The 6,267-nt window shown below is 34.8% G+C and overlaps 1 non-coding gene across 1 annotated transcript; it reads left to right on the top strand.

The window, feature by feature from the left end:
• The first annotated feature begins 592 nt into the window (after positions 1-592).
• On the top strand, positions 593-714 carry LOC111753860 (small nucleolar RNA SNORA27). The gene has a single exon (XR_002788637.1). It is a non-coding gene; the product is annotated as a small nucleolar RNA SNORA27 (small nucleolar RNA).
• The last annotated feature ends 5,553 nt before the right edge of the window (positions 715-6,267 follow it).

Raw genomic sequence — 6,267 nt, 5'->3', positions numbered from 1 at the left:
ATTGTGTTGGTAATTCATAACATACTTTCTTTAGCTATTGGGTTGCTAAATGAGGTCATATAATGTAAAATCGATTTTTCTAAATACTCGAATAAGTGAATGCCTGTTACATATTCTTATATACTGTTCTTTTAGAATTAATTGTATATAAAAGTTGTATAACAGACTTTTAAAATCTTATTAATATATAGAAATTATTATATAGAAAATTACTAATATATAGAAAGATAAATAATGCAACTCATTTCACAGCAATTGTAGTGGTCTTATTAAGGATAAATTTTGGCTACCTCAATTTTTAACAAAAATGAGCACACCTATTGAAATGAAATGTCAATATCACTTCACCCTTTCAGATGTGCTTCTTTCAGCTAAATAGATTCATTTTTTTCCCTAAGGATCTGAAATCCATGTATATTTCCATTTCTGATGTGAGCTTCAGTTGTCTGATGGTAGCTGCTGCTATTCATAAACCAAAGCATTCTGTCTTGGTAGTAATTGAAACTTAAAATAGAAAATATTTAAGTATGGCTGTATTGTCATAAATTCCTTAAAGTGTAACTCATCTGGTTTTCCTTAAAAAATTAGAGTAACACCCTCTGTCACTTTGCCAGTGGACTTACATGTTTATTAGTCATTCAAGTGGAGCAAAGGAAATATCTTTTTAAAATTCAGGCAAATTGAGTGCTTTGGAAACTTTCAGAGGAAATAAATTTTTTAAAAAGGAAAAATTAAAGCAATATAGTAGCATGTATTTCTTTTTGTTTAAATCACACATTTCTTGATTAAAAATCATATTTTTTCATTCTTATTTTTTAAATGAAGGCCTGCCATCTCTGTCCTTAAAGAGTAAACACTTTTACGGGCAGCAGAACAGTGCCTAGGGGCTACAGCACTAGAACTGGACTGCTAATGTTTGAGCTCTTGCTCCGCTCTTCATGAGATATATGTTAATGACTATACACACTGAGAAAGTTGCTTACCTCTTCTTGCTTATGTTTTCTCATCAGTAGAATGGCTATAATAACTATATCTGTATTTAAGTATTGTAAAGGCCTAAATGAGTTAATATTTATAGCATTTTTATTCTTATTGGCTATCTATTAAATTTTAAAAACAAACAAAACAAAACAAAACAAAACAAAACAAAAAAAAAAAAAAAAAAACAAAGGCTGAGGATCTAGCTCAGCAGCATAAGTGCCTGATTTGTGAGCACGAGGTCATGAGTTCGATCCCCAGTACCCAACTCCTTCCAAAAAAAAAAAAAAAAAAAAAAAAAAAAAGCCACAGTAATGGGGGCATTGAAAGGCATTATTTCTGAAGAGACATGAGTGCATTATTGCTTTAAATTAGTGTATTTTCTAATAAATATGTAACATCTCTGTATCCCCAAAACTTGATAACACAAAACAGCAATCCAGAATTTTTTTTTCATATAGAGTATTGAAATGATATGAAGCTGCTGTAACATAGCATACCTATAAAAAAAGAAAGAAAACTAAAGAAAAATATAGTATATAATTTATAAATATAAATTATCTGCAATCTCTTTTCTACCAGTAAAGTCAGCAACAGGGACTTTCCTGAAATATTTTCATTGTCATTAATTCAGGAGAAAGATTCAACCTATGCCATGATGATTTGCAGGGTTGTGATGAAAATCATGATTTGCCGTAGGGTGTAACCGAAATATATTTCATTGTTGTATAAAATATTACTGACAGTTATCAAAAACTTTAAACTCTTTAGTAGTAAGTTCCACACTATTCTACAAAGGATCAAAAATCTTCTAGAAATAACATTTTTGAGTAGCGGGACAACGCCTAATAATTATGGGGCCTTTTCATAAATATGATTAGAGATCCGTGTATTACATGTTGATAAAGGCTATGAAGCAAGTTGACAAACTAAATTTCGTAAAATATGTCTTTCTACTTTGACAAACACACTTCAAAATAACTTGATGGCCAGAATCAAATACAACAGACTGATACCAACGGATACCTTGGAAGCCCTTAACTCAATTCCTGGCATCACTCCTTAATTGCCACCTTTCTCTCTCCACGCATGCCAGTTGCCATGACACGACGCTGGAAGCTGTTGCCCTCACGTCTGACTCAGTGCTCATTCTAAAAGTGGTCCAGTCATTGTCACACATCTGGGGGACAGCCACTTGTTAACTTCAGGAAATGGTGCCATGGGTTCTCTGGGTTATAGTTTCTAGGCCTGCACCTATAGGTAGTCCCACAGGACCAAGCATTTCTTACTTTTATGGAGAAGTGAATGTGACCAGGGCAGAGCCATCTTCTGTGTGGGTGTACTGATGAACAGGACTCCAAGTCCAAGATCATTTTCCCAAGCCACACACAAAATCAACTTCTTTTAAAGTTATATGTGGTGTGGCAGAGGAGATTAAAGGGCATAATAAATATTTCTCTACTAGAAATACACTGTTTAGACTAAGAGCTCTCATATTATTTAGAACAACATAGTTTATTTAGAACAACATGAATCTGACCCATTTTTCTCAGATCTTCCTTATTTCTACAAGCTTAGTCTAAAACACTGACCTCACTGACTTAGGCAAGCACACGCTGAGTTAGGCAACCATTTGATAAATATTTACAGAATGTCTATTATGTGTCAGGATCAGTACTAGCACTGCAGAAACAATGTTTCAAGAATAGGCTTAATCTCTGTTTTCTCTAAATTTAAAAATCTAGGGGAAAAATTATACAAAGGTAATGATGCTGCTATATGCTAAGTGACACACAGAAAATAAAGCTTTTTTGGGAGGAAAATATTTTTCATCTCTCAGAGCCAAAAAAAGACATGGAAAAGGTATAGAAAAAAAGAATGAAAGAAAGCATGTAAGTTCAAGAAACTGATGCTATACATATATAATTATGTTTCATAGAATTTAAAAAGAGAATTAGCCAGTAATAATTATAGTGGGTGGAAGTTAGGTCATGCAGGATCTTGAAAATCTTATGAAGTTTGGACTGGATTCTAACAGTAATAGAGGCATGGAAAGGCATTATTTCAGAAGAGACATGATTGCATTATTGTTTTCTAAAGCATGCACTCATATCTCACTCGCGAATGTATTAGAAGATCTGTGTCATGGTATATGCAGAAGATAATGGCCTATTCCAAGGGGACCATGCTAGGGTTTTAAGAAGAATCAAAACAATGAAATGGAATCTTACATTGCAGGATTGGCTACTTGATCGTAGAAGGCGAGGAATGGAGAAGGGAGGTTAAGCCCTGGAGTTTTAGGTTAGCTTCTGGGTAGTAGTCACTTTTACTAAGTATGGTAAAAATTAAAAACAGGTTTAGACTTCAAGGGAGTGAGTGAACAAATGTATTATCAGAAATGATGAGATTAAGACAGGGATGGAATAACTTAATACCCATACCTGTATTTCCACTGAGTTATGGAAGTATCTTTCCCTGTCCCTCTCTCTTTCCCTCTTTCTCCGTGTCTCATGTCTCAAAGTCTGTCTCCCTCATAGAAATGCTCACAAGTCAGTGGAAATACTTAGGGACAGTCAATCTTTTGGCGTAGATTTGGGTATTACCAGCACACCGCAAGTTGATGAAACCACGGTATTAGATGGTGGTACTCTGGTACCACCGGAAGTTTGTGGGATGAGCACAAATATTGGAGGCTAGAGCTTTGAAACTGACAGAAAAAGAGGACAGGATAAAGCATAGGATAGAGACAGAAAAGGACATAAAAGATGCTGAGGGAAATGTCAAATAGCAGAAGTGTTAAATGAAGTAATACTTGTTTTTAAATCAGAAAAAAGAAAACTTGAGTGTCTACGGAGCGCAGATTAACTTTATATTTATTCAGACACATACTCACTTGCAGCTTTTCCCACAGACTATATATACTTATAATCAGACCCACTCATACTCCACGTATACACCCACACATTTTCACAGATACCACACATGATTCCATAAGCTTACAGGCATGAAAATATCATATATAGAAATTCTCATTAATTAAACCCAACTCTCGGTGTCTACTAGCATACTATTAACTGAGACATGTGTACTCATTTAAAATAAGAAAGCTGTGCTTTATGGTTTAAACGAGGATTTGGCTCAGTTTTCCATCTGTTAAATGGGCACAGTAATACTAGCATAGAGGAGTTTTTAGATTTAATTGATGCTTATAAAGTGATTTGGGAGCCCAAGATGAAAGGTGCTATGTAATGTTATTACTGTTATTGGGACTGACAGTGTGACCTACCTTAACATTTGAGTATGCAATATTCTAAACCACAATGTAATCCAGGATGATAAAATATAAGGTATTATTAGATGACTTAGAAGTAGTAAGATTATGACTAAACTTTCCTTCTGTTTCTGTTTCACTATCTTTCTGATACCTACCACTCAGTTTCAACACTTATTGGTCAATAAGTTTCTCATTTTCTGCTTTGTCTTAACTTTGTAGAACAATTTGACTTTAAGGGCCTTTGGGATTTTCCAACGCAATCTTGGATTCAACAGATGTAGAAACTGAATCCCAAGCTTACATTTTGTACTCCCAGAATTACTGATGTAGAATTTAATATCAAGTTTCAAGATTTTTGATTTTTTTCGCTAGAGACTATTTCACAAACAAGAAAATTAGTCTGAAAATACAGCACCACATCAGATAAGAAATTTAAGAAAACATTATTAGTAATAACAAGATAAACACATTAACAATAGCATTGAGAATGATAAAATGGTATTTATTTTCATTAATATAAGAGATACTTTAAATTTAATATTTATAACAGAATACTCATTACTGGAGAAGGCAATACACAAGGGAGACACAAGCAAAGGATGAAAGTAATTAAAATTCATGAATTACAATTGAGTTATTTGGCATTATCTATTGTTGTCTCGATGAAAGAGAAAATATTTTTGCTCTGGATATCAGATGTGATTTTTTTTAGACAAATGTATTTTGGATATGGCTTTTGTCCTAGGTTCTCTTTTAGGCTCTGACAATAGATAAGAGCAAAACAATAATTTAAATTGCTATTTGCAGTTTGCTTATTGTGAGAAGCTTATAAAAATTAAAACATAAAAACATTGCAGATTTTAACCCATACTATACAGGAAGCCAACAGCATTGGTTATCAGAACTGCTACTTTAGACAGAATGGTCTAGGAAGAAAGTAAAAGTAGGTCTCAACCTGAAAGATTAACAGTAAAACACTGAGTGAAGAATATAAAGAAGAGTTTCAAGTGCAGGACACGCCACGAGTAAGGACAAGCTGGCCAAGGACAGCTTCAGTGTGAAGGCCTCGTAGTGAGGCTGGCTGGGGTCCGCGTGCTATTGTGCTGTGTCACAGAAATAAGGTTTGGGAGTTTGGACCTTAGGATTAGAGCGGCCATAGAAATGCTTTAATTAGGGCAGTAGGTGTTTAAATATGCTTTGAAACACGTTCTGATTAGCACATTGAAACTGTATTGTGGAAGGAACGCAGAAGGAAATGAAAGTGGTTCAGAATATGGTCTTGGTTCTCAGAGAACACAAGACCTGATGGTCACTTGAACAGGGAGGTGACAACGAGATGGTGCAGAACGAACAGTTCATGAGATGTTATTGGCAAGGTAGATGTGCCAGATGAGAAGAGATAAACAAGGATGGCTAGGTGTGGGGTTCTGTAATGAGGTGCACAGCAGTGCCATTTCCAAGTAGGACAGGAAAAAGAAGAAAAACTTTACACGTAAAGTGAAGAATTCTTTTGGACATACACCCATGTGGCAACAGCAAAGAGACCACTGAAACAGCTCAGAGGAAGAAATTACTAAACACATGTAAAGTTGGGAGGTATAGTCATCTAATGTTTGCTATTATAAGTTTCTGGAAGATAAACACTAGAAAGTAAAAGAAAAGGACTTAGGAATTGAACTCAGGTTTAACAACATGAAGAAACCACTGAAATTAAAAAAAAAAAAAAACCTCAAGAAATAAAGCTGAAAACTGTAAGTGGACAGGAGCAAGACAATGAAGGGGGTATGGTGTTTTGAGAATCAAGGATGAGAGGAAGAGAAAAGGATCAAAATGTCCAGTACTTCCAAGGAGTCAAATTAGGCAGACAAGAGAGACATTCTTTTATCGGCAAGATGGAGGATGCTGGTGATAGTGACAATTTCACTTTTGTGGTGCTAAGGATAAAATCAGATGGTGATGGACTGAAGATTCCCCAGGAGGTAAGAAACAGTAAGTATAGACAAATATCTCAAGGA

This window comes from Cavia porcellus, unplaced genomic scaffold (assembly GCF_034190915.1).
Source record: "Cavia porcellus strain 051 isolate PalLab524CR breed Dunkin Hartley unplaced genomic scaffold, mCavPor4.1 scaffold_4, whole genome shotgun sequence".
In the NCBI taxonomy this organism is placed as follows: domain Eukaryota; kingdom Metazoa; phylum Chordata; class Mammalia; order Rodentia; family Caviidae; genus Cavia; species Cavia porcellus.
Note: the sequence above shows the minus strand (reverse complement) of the source record. Positions and strands in the feature narration are given on the sequence as shown.